A 15,523-nucleotide genomic window follows, 5' to 3' on the forward strand; every position below is an offset into this window, starting at 1 on the left:
AGAGGGGTAGGGGAGGGGGAGAGGAAGGGGGAGTGAGAGAGGGAGGGAAGGGGAGGGGGAGAGGGAGGGAGGGAGGGAGGGAGGAGGGGGGAGAGGGAGGGAGGAGGAGGGAGGGGACAGGGAGACAGGGGAAAGGAGGAGGGGGGAGGGAGAGGGAGGAGGAGGGGAGGGAAAGGGGACGGGAAAGAGGGAGGGGAGAGGGGAGTGGGGGACAGAGGGAGGAGGAGGGGGGGAGAAGGGGAGGGGTAAGGGGGAGGAGGAGGGAGGGGACGGGGGAGAAGGGGAGGAGTAAGGGGGAGGGGAGGGAGGGGACGGGAGAGAGGGGAGGGGAGGGGCGGGAGGGGAGAGGGAGGGAGGGAGGGAGGGGAGGACGGGGGAGAGGCGCGGGGCGAGGGCGGAGGAGGGCGGGGCAGGGCGTCCGGGAGGGAGGCCGGGAGGGAGGCCGGGAGGGAGCCGGGGCCGCCGCCGCCCCGCCCGTCGAGCCGTGCGCCCCGCCTCCCCGAGCGAGCGAGCGAGGGCAGCGAGGCGGAGCCGGCGCCCGGAGGAGCCGGAGGAGGAGGCGGAGGACAGGTCGGCCCGTCCCGGAGCCCGCGGAGCCCGAGTCCCCGGCGGCGGCGCAGCGGCAGGCGAGTGAGGGGGCGCGGGGGCGCGGGGGCGCGGGGGCGCGGGGGGCGCGGGGCGCAGGCGGGCGGGGCGGGCGGGGGCGGCCGGGCTCCGGGCGCTGGGAAGGGAGCGGGAGGGAGGGGAGCGGAGGGGAGGGAGGAAGGAAGGAGGGAGGGAGGGAGGGAGGGAGCGAGCGCGTCCCGGAGGGCGGGGGACTGGTCGGGGCCTGGGCGCCGAGACGCGGAGGGGGAGGGGGGAGGGGGAGGGGCGCGGGGCCGGGGCGGACGGCGCTGGCCCTCGACGGGGCGGGGGCGGGGGCGCGGGCGGGGGCGGCCCGGGGTTCCCAGCGCTGCCCCGGGGCGGCCCGGGCGCCACGCCCCCCTTGCGCGCTCCCTTCGGCTCCTTCCCGGGCCGGGCGGGAGGGCGCGGGTCTGCGGGGAGGCCCCAGGCCCCAGGTCCCTCGGGCCGCGGCAGCCGGAGGCCTCGGGGTGGTGCCGGCGGGGGGCGGGGGGCGGGGGCGGGGCGCGGGGCGCCAGGCGGCCGAGCCCGTGCTCCGGGAGCCCCGTCGGGACCCTGGCGGCGCAGGGACCGCAGCCCGTGCTGGTGGCGACGGCGCGGCCCTTGGGGCCTCGAGGGCGCCCGCACGCCGGGACCGCGGCCCTCCGTACCCGGGGCGAGCTCGGGGTCCCCGCGGAGGGGCGCGACCTGGGGCGCGGGGCCCGGAGGGGCGGGACCTGGGGCACGACCTGGGGCGTGGGACCCGGCGCGGGGCCCGGAGGAGAGGGGCCTGGGGCACGACCTGGGGCGCGGAGCCCGGAGGAGAGGGGCCAGGGGCGCGACCTGGGGCGCGGGGCCTGGAGGGGCGGGGCCTGGGGCACGACCTGGGGCGCGGGGCCCGGAGGAGAGGGGCCAGGGGCGCGACCTGGGGCGCGGGGCCCGGAGGGGCGGGGCCTGGGGCACGACCTGGGGCGCGGGGCCCGGAGGAGAGGGGCCTGGGGCGCGACCTGGGGCGCGGAGCCCGGAGGAGAGGGGCCTGGGCGCGACCTGGGGCGCGGGGGCCCGGAGGAGAGGGGCCAGGGGCACGACCTGGGGCGCGGGGCCGGAGGGGCGGGACCCCGAGGGGCACCGATGCGGCGGGGTCCGCGGTCCCGGGGCGGGCGTCGTGCTGCACAGACGCGGCCCTGGAAGCCCGAGCCCCCTCCCGCCGGGCCCCTCCCGCGGCCGCTGTACCTGCGCGGACCGACCGACTGCGATGCGTCCCGGGGGCCGCCAGTGCCGGTCGGGGTCGGGGTCGGGTCAGGTCGAGTCTGGGTCGGGTCGAGTCCGGTCGGGGTCGAGTCGGGGCCGGGGTCGGGGTCGGGTCAGGTCGAGTCTGGGTCGGGTCGAGTCCGGTCGGGGTCGAGTCGGGGCCGGGGTCAGGGTCGGGTCAAGTCAAGTCTGGGTCGGGTCGGGGTCGGGGTCGGGGTCCGCGGCCTGCAAGCCCGATTGGGCTGGGCTGTTTTCCCGGCGCCCGCAGGTGTGCCCGGCTCCCCTCCCCCTCGCCCTCCCCCTCCCCCTCCCCCTCGGCTCCCCCCCTTCTCCCTCCGCAGGTCACGGCCCCACCTGGAGGACAGGAGGGCGGGGCACCGAGTGACCGCAGCGGGGGCCTCTGTCTCCCAAACAATCCCAGTCCCCTAAAGAGCTGTTTGGGGTTCGGGGTGTTTTTTCTTTTTTTTTTTTTAAGGCCAAATTGTGTGTATGAACAAGCCTCCTGTTTTTCAACAAACATATGATTCACACACACATAATCTTTTTAAAGTAATCAAACATTTTATAGACTCTTTAGTGATAAAAGGACTTTGGGATCAAATGTTCAGTCCCTTGGCTCCCCTCACAGTGAACTAGCACCATAAAAGCCTGGTTTCAGTCCAAAAAGTGCTCAACAGTCTTAACAACTGCGTGTTTGGGCCTCATAAAAAAATGTCGTCGTGTTTTTACTGCGTTTGACCCAGGTTCTCCCCTAGGTATTGGACGACGGCATTGGAATTCGTGTACAAATACGTAAAAATGTGAAACTGTGTTTCACAAGGGACCGAAAAGATTGATATCGTGAATCTTTCCGCGGAGCCAGCTGCGATCTGGTCTGGAAGATTAGCCTCCGAGGCCGAGGCCGAGATGGGTGGTGTTGGGCTTGTGCTCTCACTTGTTGAAGGACATGGGTGGTTTGTCAAGTTGGGACAGCAAAGAGCTTCCTAGTCAAAACACCGGAGGAAATGGTTCCCTAATGCCAGATTAACTTTGTTTTCCATGTTGAAAACCTCTCTGAAAAGAAAAAAAATAAAAATTTCGAACAGAAGCATGTCATTGCTAGATAAATTGTCAGATTTGTGCTGTTTTGTGTGTGTGTGTGTGAGTTTTGTATGTCAGTTGAAGCTGAATTTAGGGAGGTGAGTTGTAGAAGTCAGATTTTTTGTTTTTTTTTTTTTTTTTTTTTTGAGGCCTGATTTGGAAGAGAAGCCCTTTAACAGTGGTTTGGAGTATGAATTTTGGTTGCAGAAACTCCATTCCCCTAGATGGGAATATTAGTTAATCTTTTAAGTCTGATTTGTAAAATGGGGATGATACTGGTCTCTAGTTCAAGGATTTTTATGGAAATATACGGAACAATCTTTGCAAAACACGTCGACGGCACCTAACACACAGTTAACAGTCAACATGATTAGATATTTTACTTCTCTAGCTTACTCCAGCGGCAGGCTTTTGGGTAAATTACAAGACGCCAGTTTAAGCCTCCTGGAAATGCGAGGGAGAGCTATGTTAAATTCCAAAGAAGCTGCCTGATTTTGTCGATAGAGCTCTCTATCTGTCTGGAGGTACCAGATACCTGTATATATACGCGTTGTGATTCCACCACAGTGGTGTGAATAATTGCGATTAATAGATTAATCTAATATGCTTTTAGTGCTGAAGTTATAGTCATATAGTAGTTTTAGAGCCAGGCAGTCAGAAACATGAATTATTAATCATATTTTAAATTTAAAGAGGGGATCCCTGGGTGGCTCAGCCGTTTAGGGCCTGCTTTCGGCCCAGGACATGATCCTGGAGACCCGGGATCGAGTCCCCCATCAGGCCCCATGCGTGGAGCCTGCTTCTCCCTCTGCCTGTGTCTCTGCCTCTCATGATTAAATAAATGAAATCTTTAAAAAAATAAAAAATTAAATTTAAAGAGAGTTTATATTTTAAAAAGTTGTGTTTATTAGCCCTGGGTAGGAAATTACACCAGGAACAGAAATATTTATCTTTAGCCAAGTATGATTTTTAATTAAAGTATGAAAGAAATGTGGCCTAAGAGTTTCCAGTTCTGTTTCATGAACCGACGTTCAGTGCCAACTGATAAGCCATCAGACGTGTTTAGGACCGATGGGGAGCTTTTTGTGAACGTCTCGTAAAGGTGTCGTGACTGGTTGCGAACGTTTGCGCGCGCGGGTATTCGGCTGATTCGAGGACTCGCCGCATTGTTGAATCATTCGCGAAATTTAAGAGAGATGCTTCCATCTTTAAACCAAATCGTCTTAAGCACCTGTTTCATCCCTGACGGCTACAGGTGCGGGGGTTGGGCGGATCGGAATGGTAGCTCCCCTAACAGAGGACGCCTCGCTTTACTCAGTGTCCCGCAGGGATGCAGAAACGGTGCCGTGTGATATTTTTGCATGACTGTTAAAGGGTACGGTGTTACTATGAATTGTTTCTTGCCCGTGACATTATACTCTGAAGCAGTGAAGGAGCTGATTGAATAAATAATTGATTCTTTTCACTCCTACAACCTCTTAGCACGGTGATGGATTCCCGGCTTATGCTTCTAGGTGTGCAGAGTGTGGCAAGTTGCTTCCTCCCTTCCTGCTTCCACGACGTGTTGTGACAGTTAAATCAGTGAATCTACCTAAAGCGTTTAGAACAGCGAGTGACACATAGTCTGTGTTCAACAAATATTAATGTTAAATTATTACTTCCTGAGATTTTCTCTTTCTGAATATTATATAATGAGCATGTATTGCTCTTATAACCAGGAAAACAATTATAGGAAATTCTAATGTTTCCCCCAAATCTAAAGAAGCTCGGTAATTTAAAAAGTCCTGCCAAACTGTGCTAACAAAGTAAGAGAATATAATTAGGCAATTGTTATTGCATTTTTTAAAATGTGGAATGGATTGCTACACTAATTCGTTCAACAAATTCCAGATCTCAATCCCATTTTCCTTTCTTATTGATACACTGGAAGTCACTAACGCACAAAGTCCTATGTTAGGGTGGGTCAGGTAGGGGAAGGGCGGTGTGCACAGTCACAGTGCATTATTAACAATTCTAGCCAGCTCAGCAAAAAAGCTCATGCAGATGAAAAAGTCTAGCAGAAAATACAGACCAGTGGATGGTGGGATTCTGGTGCTTTCCCTCTTTTCTATCCAGTTTCTGCAATGAGTGTGTGTGTGTGTGTATGAAGTCCCCTTGTGTAACGGTAACTCAGTAAAAACTCTGGTTTATTGGGCGCAAATAGCAGGATTTTGTTTTAGGAAAAAAAAAAACAAACAGGTTGAGTAGCAGTTGAAGGTCCTGAAATATTAAAACCTTGGTAGGTAATGAGAGTTGTTTGGCAGTGAAAGAGAGGCCCTTTCAGAATTTTGTAGGTTTATCTTTTTCTCACCCCCCCCCCCAAGATTTACTTATTTACCTTAGAGAGAGAGAGTGGGGGAGAAGCAGAGGGAGAGGGCGAGTCCTGCTGCAGACTCCCTTCCCAGCGCAGCCCAACGGGGGCTCCGTCCCGGGCCTGAGCCAAAGCCGAGGGTTGGCCGCTCAGCCAGGTGCCCCCGTAGGTTTATCGTCTTAAGATATGTTTGGAATTAAGGTTCGCATGCAGACCCAGCCTCCCAACGTTGAGATGGGTTGGAAATGGTCACTTGGAGGGTCTGGGCCCTGCCCTAACGCGCGTGGCCCTCGCCTGCCACGTGTCTCCAGGACGGGACATTCCCGAGGGAGACGCAGGTGCACTTGGTCTAACAGGAAGGTGCTTAGAGCACCACGGTGTGTCCATACCTGAGCTGTTCTGTGTCCTGGGCCCAGATCTGAGCCCGTCACCTGTACGACCTCGCTCAGCCCTCACAAGGAGGCCGAGGGTCCCGCGGAGCCCAGACCAGGGTCTGACCCCGAGTAGTTCCCACCCCGCGTCCATGCAGTCGGCACAGCTGCCCGGAGCTGCCCTGCAGGTGCATCCAGGGAAGGGCTGGGGACGGGGGCTGGGAGTCCCATGCAGAAGCCACCAGTCACACCCAGGAGGAGACGGGAAGGAGGCTCCCGATTCTCATCCCGCCCGGAGGGGCTTCTCCATCGGCGCCGAGAAGTCGCCTCAGACACCCACAGGCCTGACGTGGGCCGTAAAGTCTCCCACGGCTGGACGCCCAGGGAGGCCTTGAGGGTACCGGTGAAGAAACCGGCCACGTCCTGTTCTCAACCTCGTCCGCCCAGGCCCCGTCGTCCCCGCTGGGCCCGAGGGCCGGAGCAGCGGGCGGGCGGCGTCCAGGGCAGCGGGCGGGGGCACTGGAGGCCGCTACAGCTGGGTTTTTCCGTGAGTTGCCAAGTGTCTTAAAAATCGTTTCTAGTGCGACTTCAGCGTTCGGTTTGTCACATCAGGCTTTATCGGGTCCCGTAAGAGTGAGGGTCTGCTTGCCCTCCTCTGCCAGGGAGGGTCTCTGTTGCCTTGTCCTGGGTCTGCCTTTCAGAGGTTTGTATGAGAAAAGCCAGGGTGTGGCGGCCGGTCGCGACTGCGGGCGCTTCTGATTCCGCGGGAGATTAGTAGCTAAAAACGTCTTTTAGGGTCTGCTCGGTGAACCTCTGTGGTTTCCACGCCCCGGGGGTCACGGCAGAGACCTGGCTTCCTTACCGCGTGCATGATCCTCGTCCTCAGTCCCCGTCGCCTGACACAGGGCCCCCTGAGGTTGGCCCAGGACAGGGGTGTAGGCTCGGGGTACCGGGGTGGCGGCATCACAAACGCTCGCTGGCGTGGGCTGTCGGTCCACTGCCGACTGTCTACCTGCTGGAGGGCTCGCTCTGAGGGGCCGTGTGCAGACCACGTGACCCCCGGCAGTGGATCTCCACGTTACCAGTAGAGAATAACCGGGCTTTTATTTAGTTGCAGATGCTATGGGGTCACGGTGTCCCTGAGCCCCGGACGTTAAACCCTGGCTCTCACTGGGACCCTTTGCCTGGGACTTGTGATGACCTCAAAGCTTGCCTGCTTTTTGCAGAAAAAAAAAAAAAATCATTGCAGGGGAGCAACACAATTTCGCTATCAACACGGGCCAGTGAATCCAAGGATGGAGAGAGGACTCAAAACCCAAAAGCTGCATGGACTTTAGTGAGGCTCAGTGAGGACCTCGTTGATAGAAAACTGTCACACCGGGTTCATTCGACCTGAATCTCAGGCAAATTGGAAAAGCGTGGAAAGCAGCCGACTTGGTGCGTGTCCTGCACCCAGACTGTTGAAATCTATTGAATTCTTTTTTTTTTTTTTTAATCTTTTGAATTCTTAGACTGCGACCTGCACACAAGGCCACGGGGCTTTGCACGGGAGGGTAAGGTCCCCACTGGCTGCTCAGGTTGTCGGGAGAGGCGGACGCCCGGCCACCTAGTGGAAGGACTGAATCGAGGCTTCCTGCCAGGGCCGCCTTGAACCCCTGTGCGTGGCGGGGGCGCAGGTGCGCTTGGGGCCTCGGGCCACCTGCCCCGTACAGACAGGCAGCGCGTGTGTGACGAGGAAGACGTGCGGGCTCTCGGCCACGGGAGCGTAGATGCCTTTTGCCTTTTACCCTGGTCCCCCGTGGCCTCGTTCCCGCCGCGCAGATCCCCAGACACACCAGGCGGATTCCCCTCGGGCTTCCCAGCCTGCGGAGCCACCTGTTGCATTCCCGGGGATGGTTCGGCTTCCGTGGGATTCCCGGAGGCCCGAGCCTCAGGAATCTGCAGCCAGCAGCGTGTCCTGTGCACCTGCCCCCCGTCCCCGCTCTCGGAACCTGCGGATCCGCTGAGCAGCCTGCTGCGGCCCTTACCACCCAACCGTGGCCGGCTGCCCTGTGGGGCGAGGGGCCCGGCGTCCCTGCCTCTTCCTCCCACTTCCTGCTGTCCCGTGTCCCCGGCCGCGGCCACTACCAGGGCCCAGGGACGCCCACAGGGCACCCGGCAGGGGAGGTGCAGGTGCCGGGGGCCACACTCACCCGCACCCTGGCCGGGGTTTCTCTCCTGATGCCCTGCGGGCCTCCCTGCCCCTGCGGTTTCCTGCACCCCTTCTGAGCCGACGTCCTCCCAGGACACGTGTCTTCCCGGCCTGTCCTGTCCCCTCCTCCACGCTCCTGTGACAAATGGCTCGTCCAGCCTCTCCGCTCTGGGGCTGTTTTGTGCAGCGAGCTCGACGCCCAGGGTGGAGCCTGAGCCCAGCATCCGGGGCAGGAGTCCCACGCGGTCCCGCCTGAGCCACTGGGCGCCCCTCGTCATTTCTCCTAATAGGGCATGTGTTTATCCGGCCCCGAGCCCTCAGCCACGGGTAACGGTGATGCCCAGGCGGCTTGCTCTGCCTCCGCGCCCCCAGGTCTTCCCACACCTGCAGCCGGCCTCTCTGCCCCACACGGCCCGACCCCCTGCGCCCTGCTTTAGTCGGCCTCCCGCCCTTACGCCCAGGGCTGTGCGGGTCCTCGTGCCTCTGCAGGTGCAGCTGGAGGACCGGTTCCCAGACGCCACGCGAGCCGGCCCGTGACCCCCGCCGGGAGGGCTGACTCATTGCACTTCCCTCCGGCAACTGTGCGGCCCGGCCTTTGCCCCCGGCCCCCTGGCAAGCCCCGCATCGGCCCCGTGCCCTCGGCCTGCTGAGAAGTGGGAACTTGCAGCTGTTGGATGGCCCGGAAGGAGGAGCGAGGTGGGCGCCTGGGGCCGCGTCGGAGCCCGGCCACCCTCCTGCGGGCACCTGCCGGCCTTCCCCCCGGACACCGGCCTGTCGCCCACGCTGCCCGCCGAGCCCCTTAGACACGGGCTTCGGACGTGCTCGCTCTTTCGGGCCCGAGGTCCCGGGGCTGCCAAGCTGTCAGCGCAAACCGAGGGAAGTGGAAAGTAGGGTCTCGTGCCCAGCGCTGGCGTCTGATTCGGGACTAGTTTGGGGCCAGTGGCGTCGTGGAGCTGGGGCTCGTCCAGAACCGCCGTGAGGACGAGCTTCGGGAGCTTTTCCCCCTCAAACGGGAGCAGGAGACGGGGTTGAGCGTACGCCAACTCCAGTGGCATTTCCTGCGGGATCTTTAAAGAAATCTAGAGCTTTCTATCGATGTGTACGCCCTGAAAGGCTCTACACGCCGCGTTTTTTGTTTTTTTACGCTGAACTGGGCTCTTGCTCTGGCCTTGACTTCAGCCTCAGGGAGCTGTCAACCCCCCATCGTCCACCCGTCCGTCCCGAAGTGCGGTGGAAGGAGAGCGGCCGGGGCTCGGGCTCGGCGACGACCCTGGGCCTGACGTCGCAGATTCGCCTTTGCCCTCGAGGGCCCTGGCGTCAGCCCTGGGGTGGGCGTGCTCTCCTGAGGCCAGTTGTCCTCTTTTTAAGAATAAAATCCATCAACAGAGAAATCGTGGCTCAGCAAACAGGCGACCGTGGTGTCCTCGGTGTGCTCGTCGGCCTTGCACAGGCCCGTCCTGCGTCCGGCCACCTCTGTCTCCTAGGACGGACGGACGGAAGGAAGGAGGTCACGGCAGCGCCGCGCCGCTCGGATCTCCCTCCTGGGGCTCACGCGGCGGAGGCCGGGAGGTGCCAGGAGGAGTGGCCCGGCCGGGTGCCCGCCCTCCGCCCCGCGTGTCGGTGCCGGAACCCGGGCAGTGGGCGGTCTCGGGGCTTCCGTCTGCGGCTGGGCGCCCGCTCCGCGAGGACAGGCGCTGGACCAGCTTCCATCCCGGTCCCGGCTTACCTGGCACCTGCGGGCGCTCCACCCACGGGAGGTGAGTGCTCCTGGGGTCCTTGCCTGGGGCCCCGGGTCACACGGGCCTGGTGGGGGCAGCCGTTCCGGCCTGGGCTCTCCGCAGGACGCTCGGCCTCCGTCTGCTTCATCTTTGCCTCCAGCCAAGAGAAAGTTCTGTTTTTAGGGGATCGTTTGCTTCAGGTGGGCCCACCCGGATAATCCAGACGCCGCCCCTACCCCCTGTATTAAGGGGGTGGCCCTAATTATAGCTGTGAAGTCTCTTTACCGTGTCATATAGTCACGGGATCCAGGGACGAGGACATTAGGCATCTCTGGGGGACCAGGCTGGGTCCTTGGTCGTCCCGGCATCGGGGACGTCAACACAGTATCCTTAGAATTGACGAAACACGATCTTGAGCTGAGGAATCGGTCACTGATGTACGTAAACGACGTAAACGTTCAGCGCGTGGGCCGCAGGCGCTCGGGCGCTGAGGACTCCTAGCACTGGCGTGGGATCACCCTGTTCACGTCCAGCCCCGCATCCTGAACCGCAGTGGAAGCCGTTCACACAGTTCGGTGCGTTTGGCAGCAGATAGTGTTCCAGGAGTCAGCTTGACGACGAGGGCGCGCTCGGAGCTCCGGGTCCTCCTTGCGGTCGCCCCCCAGGTCGGCGGTGCTGGCTGCCCTGACGGGCCAGGAAGCGAGGTGGGCGAGGCCGAGAACTGCGGGAGAACCCGCGGGTGGTGGCGTCTTGCTTGGAAGCCGGCGTGACCCCGAAGTCTGTGCTCTTCACAGTCCCTGGGGCACCGCGTGACAGGGACGGGGCCTCCAGGTCCATGCACTGGAGGGGAGGGAACACGGAGGACACGTGCCCCGTGACGTGCCTGGTACTCACGGGGGTCTTTGCCGCTGGCGGCTTAGCTCATTGAGGACAAACGTCCTGTCTCTTCATCGTTTCCTCGGATTTTATCAAGTTCAGAAATGATCTTCCGTCGTCCAGCAGGTGCTGTCAGTGCCCTACCCCGGGGGTGCCGCCGTGAACGGCTCCCTGGTTCATAATACGCGTATTTGGGGTTCATCCCATTCCTGGCACCCAGTTCCTAAAACTCTGGGAATTTTGAAGTGAGGAGAGTGATAAACACTGTTCTGTTCTGTTAACGGGTGACTCTTGGGCCCCACCCAAGGACGGGCCTGTTGCCAGGGTGACTCAGCTGCGCTCAGAGAGTTGGACCTCGGGCCGGGCTGCGGCCCTCTGGCCTCTGGAGGTGAAGAGCTGGACCTTGGCTGGCTCAGCAGTGGGACCAGATTGAATCCCTTGTGTCCCCCACGGAGCCTGCGTGAAAACCCGGGCGGGGGGGGGCGGGGGCAGCACCTGGGGGGACGCCTGGGAGGCTGTTCCCGAGTCGTAGCCCGTCGCAGCAAACCAGGAACCCGGTGAATAAAAGGAGTCGAGTCCGTGGGTGCTCACAAGGAGCCGGGCTGGAGGGCGCCCGGGCCAGGTTCAGCGGCCCCGGTCCCGCCCTCACCGGCGCTGCCCTGCCCTCCCAGCTGGCCCAACCCTCGCACGGAGGCCACCGGGATTCCTCTAGACCTTGGGGCTGAGTAGTCACTTCCTGTCCAGCAGCCCCCCAGGCGTCACGGGCGGGCGAGCGGTTAGGGTGTCGGTTCAAGGCTGTGCTGCTTACGACGCCCGACGCCCGTCCTCGCTCAGTGTCCCCACCTCCCGTCACCACGAGGGGAGCGGCCCCAGCACTTACCCCACAGACGGTGCTGGAGGCAAAGTGGGTTCCTGCGGTGCCGCATGAGGAAGGCCCCCCTGAGACCCCAGCGCACCCCTCCTGCTGCCTCCCCTGCCCCGCCACCCTCCTCCCTGCTCCCTCCTCCCCCTCCCTCCTTCCTCTTCCCTTCCCTCCTCCCCTCCCTCCTCCCCACCCACCTCCCTCCTTCCTGCTCCCTCTTTTTCCCTCCTCCCCCTCCTCCCCTCCCTCCTCCCCTCCCTCCTCCCCCCTCCTCCCCTCCTGGTCTGCCGGGTTGCTATAAAGCCCGCGTGGACTCAGGCACCGGCCAAGCAGTAACCCCCTCCTCACAGATGGGGAAACTGAGGCTCTTTCTGTAGCGTTGCTGCCGCTCGTCCTGGGTCGTAGAGCTGGCTACGGGCAGGGAGAGCTCGGAACCCAGGCCTCCTGCTTCCTGCTGTGTGCAGCCCCGTTGACTCCTCCCCGCGAGCTGGGGTCTGTGGGTGCTGGCCAGGCTCACAACCGCTTAGCACTCGGCCCCGCCTGTGCCGGGATGGCTGAGCGGCAGGACCGGGCTGGAGGACCTCAGGACACCTCCCCAGGGCCCGCCTGGCCCGCTGGTACCAATGGCTCACACCGTCCATGCCGAGGGCCACCTGGACACCTGCCTGCGGGGGAGGGGCAGAGGTGGCCTGGGGCCACAGGAGACGCCCCACCGTGTCAGGCGCTTGGAGGCCTCACAGAGCGCTGGGAAGGACATCCAGAGGGCAGCGAGGCCGCTGTTGCCACTTTGCCCACGTCCCTACACGTCTGCGTCCTCTCCCCCACCCCCACACCAAAGCGGGAGGGATGCCCTTCGCACTCAGCTCAGGAGCATGTTCTGTGCTGTCACCTCTGAGGCCGGGTCGTCGCCTTCATCCCGGAGGCAGGGCAAAGGGGGATGAGGTCACCCAAGTTCTGACCTTGAACTTTGGTGTTGAGAAAAATCTAAAATTGGGGATTTTAGCTTATCTTTAAATGGCTTCATCTTTTTCCCTGTCTTTCGTCAGAAAAAAAAGAACAGGAATCGTCCAAGGGCCGAGGCTCCGTGGTGAGGCAGCCTTGCTAGAGACGTGGGCACCCGTCTGTGGTGGTGGTCAGCTGGGGGCCGATCCTGCCCGAGGCCACGCTCAGAGCCCAGCTGGGTGGGCGGCGCTGACCGGCTGGGCGTCCGCGGGGACGTGGGGAGGGCTCGGGGCCGCAGGGTGCGAGGGGGGCCGCGTCTGCCAAGAAGCGTGACTCGCTGTCGGCCGCGGAGCTGCCCGGCCCGCCTGGTTGTCCCCGGGTGCCGAGACGCCAGCCCCGTACAGGGGAGACGGCGCTGCCCCTCGTGCAGGTGACAGGCCCTGGCGGCGAGCAGCCTGAGCACAGGTCCCGTTCTGCGACCTTGAGCCAGCCGGTCACTGTGGTTGCTGCCTTGGCTTCTGTCCTGGAAAATGGGGATGGCACCCCTTCTTGCTGGGGCTACGGACGCCGAGGCCCGCAAGGTGCTGGACCCTGCCGGCGCTCAGGGAACTAGGAGCCCCGTGAGCGGTGGCCATCGGTATCCTAACTAACCGGAGGGGCTGACACATGATGCGGGGGGTGGGGGGGGGTGACCTCCGGCTCCTGCTGATTCTGGGGCTCGCCATGGGAGGCGCCGCCTTTTATTCTCGCGCTGCTCCAAGCTTACGTTTCTAGGATCCGGCACCATAAAGGGCCATCGAGTGCTTATTATTTTAGGATGTTACTGTCGAGCCGCACCTCCCGGAAGTACAGGATGCGGCCGCTGCTGCAGGTGGGCCGGACCAGGCGGGGGCGGGAGCTGCGCGGGGGGGACCTGCTCCCCGTGGCCCAGCCCGGGTGCTACGGGGGTCCAGGCACCCGATGCTCCGAGGAGCCAGCCCACCCCGCAGAGATCCCAGCAGACCGTGTAGCCTCCGTCCCCTGCTGAGGGGGGGTCGCAAGTTGCCACCTGCAGCCCCAGGGGCAGTGCCCTGTGATCGTGGGCCCCAGCTGCCCGCCCTCTCCCCGGCTGCACCCCTGTCGGGGCTGTGCCTCCGAGCTGCCCCGCGACCCGGAACATTCCGCAGCAGTGGACACGGGCAGTCAGGCCGCCGCTGGCTCCCGAGTGACTTGGAATGTGACTCGTGTAGCCGAGGACTTGGCGTTTTCACTTTACGTGTTGGCAGTTAGCCCTGCTGCAGCCCCGCGTGCCACGGCTGTGATGGTGCACGGCCCGGCTCCACGGGCGTGGGGGGGAAGGCCTGTCCCCCCCCCCAGGCGCAGGTGCACCGTCCTGCTGCCAAACCCCGAGGCTCCCTCTGGGCCAGCCGGCCCGCGCGTGGGGCCCTGCAGGACGGGCAGGTGCCGGGCCTTCCTCCTCAGCTGCCTCATCATGTCACTGTCTTCCTCTAAAATAATGACGATTCTGCTCCTCCTCCCCCTCCTCCCCTCCCCTTCCTCCCCTCCCCCCCTCCCCTTCCTCCCCTCCCCCCCCTCCCCCTCTCCCCTTCCTCCCCTCCCCCTTCTCCTCCTCCTCTCCCTCCTCCCCCTCCCCCTCCCCTTCCTCCCCTCCCCCTTCTCCTCCTCCTCCTCTCCCTCCTCCCCCTTCTCCCCTCCCCTCCCTTCCCCTCCTCCACTCCTCATCTCCCTCCCTCTCTTCCCCTCCCCCTCCTCCTCCTCCTCCCCCTCTTTCCTCCCCCTCCTCCCCTCCCCTCTTTCCCCTCCTCCCATCCACCCCCTCCTCCCTTCCCCCTCCTCCCTCTCCTCCATAGTCTCTGGTGTCAGGAAGCACAGTTAGTTTTGATGAGTGAGTCCTGGGTGGGTTTTCTCCCCCCTACGATGCTGCAGCTGGTGACCCTGTGTGTCAGGGTGAGCCTGTCGTCAGAGCCATGACTCGCAGCCCGCATGGAACATGAGCTGGAGGACTCGGGACTGACGACAGACGGCAGATCCGGCCCGTGGTCGCTCAACTAGGCGCCCTCCCTCTGTCCTCCCGGAGGCTGCCGTTTGCTGGAGAACCCGAAGCAGGTCCCCTCTCTCGAGAACTGTGGCTCTCCTTCCTTTGGCTCCTTTTTCCCACATCGCCCTGTGGGGAAAGCGTGGCAGCGTGTGTGGTGCAGGGAACACATCTGCTCCCGGTGTGGCCCCTGGTCGCCCGCGTCAGTGCTCCTCCGGCCCCGGCCGCCGTCCTCCACCCCTGCCTGCGCTCACTGACGGGCCTTGACCCGTCCCAGAAGTCTGTCACCGGATTTTGACGGAGGCGTGAAGTCTTCCCGCTACAAGGAAGTAAGTCGGTGTCCTGACCGCGTGTGAGCGGGGTCGCAGCCTGGTGGCAGGCAGAGCTGGGCATCTGGGGACGCTCGCCTCCGGGCATGTGGAATAGCCAGAGACGGCAGCAGGACGGTGACCTCGAGGGTGACGCGGTGTGAAGCAACTCAGCTGAAGGACGACTCGACGACCCCAGGGCATGTTGTTGCACGGCGGCAGGATCTGCCGTACGACCGTACGACCGTGGTCGAGTCTTTGAGATTCTTCGGTGGCACCACCAAAGGCCGTAACATCTGGACTCGACCAAAGAGCGCCGTTCCCGCCTCTGCGGTTCCTCGGGCGGCCCAGGGAGAGGCCGGGCCCAGGGTCGTGGGTGGCGCCAGACCACCCCGCACCATCACCGCTGCCTCAGCCACGTGCTTCAGCTTTGTTCGGAAGGCTTCCTCTGCTTAGAAAGAAGAAGATGGAAACCACTTCCCCAGAGCAGTGGCTCTCAAACTTCAGCGACCGCGTGACTTACTGTTAAAGCAGACGTTGCTGGGCCGACGCCCGGAGGAGTCCGTGTTGAAGCTTGGAAAACCGTCCGTGCACCCAGCTGCCCGATGGGGCCGAGGGGCTGGTCCCGGGGGCACTTGGACCAGAGAACCACCGAGTGTGGACAACAGAAGGAGTAGCGTTCGCTACGTACTGAGTGTCAGGCCCCGTGTTGGACTCCGTGCCGCTCCAAGCCGCAAGCTTGCGCTACTGCCCCCGAGTCACCAAGGAGGAGACCGAGGCTGCAGAGTTCTGGTGACTCACCTGCCCTTGCTGAATGGGGGGCCAGACCCCAAGGACACCTGCCGCCTGTGGGCCCGGGATCCCCACTGTGTGGCCCAAGGCGGGGATGGGGGAGGATTGTAGTCGGGGGTTTGAACGTCCAGATGTGAGAAGGCCTGA

At 62.6% G+C, this 15,523-nt stretch overlaps 1 protein-coding gene across 3 annotated transcripts in view; it reads left to right on the plus strand.

The window, feature by feature from the left end:
* GNG12 (G protein subunit gamma 12) overlaps positions 1-15,523 on the plus strand; it is an 80,253-nt gene that overhangs the window by 239 nt on the left and 64,491 nt on the right. Inside the window, exon 1 of one of the 3 annotated variants that reach the window (XM_035717936.2) lies at positions 517-626. The exons of 1 other annotated variant lie outside the window; for it this stretch is intronic. The gene's annotated coding sequence lies outside the window, so the exon portion shown is untranslated. Of the gene's footprint in view, positions 1-516; positions 627-15,523 lie in introns of those variants that run through there. One more of the 3 variants, XM_035717935.2, reaches the window with a different exon arrangement.

This window comes from Canis lupus, chromosome 6 (assembly GCF_003254725.2).
Source record: "Canis lupus dingo isolate Sandy chromosome 6, ASM325472v2, whole genome shotgun sequence".
NCBI classification, from domain to species: Eukaryota; Metazoa; Chordata; class Mammalia; order Carnivora; family Canidae; genus Canis; species Canis lupus.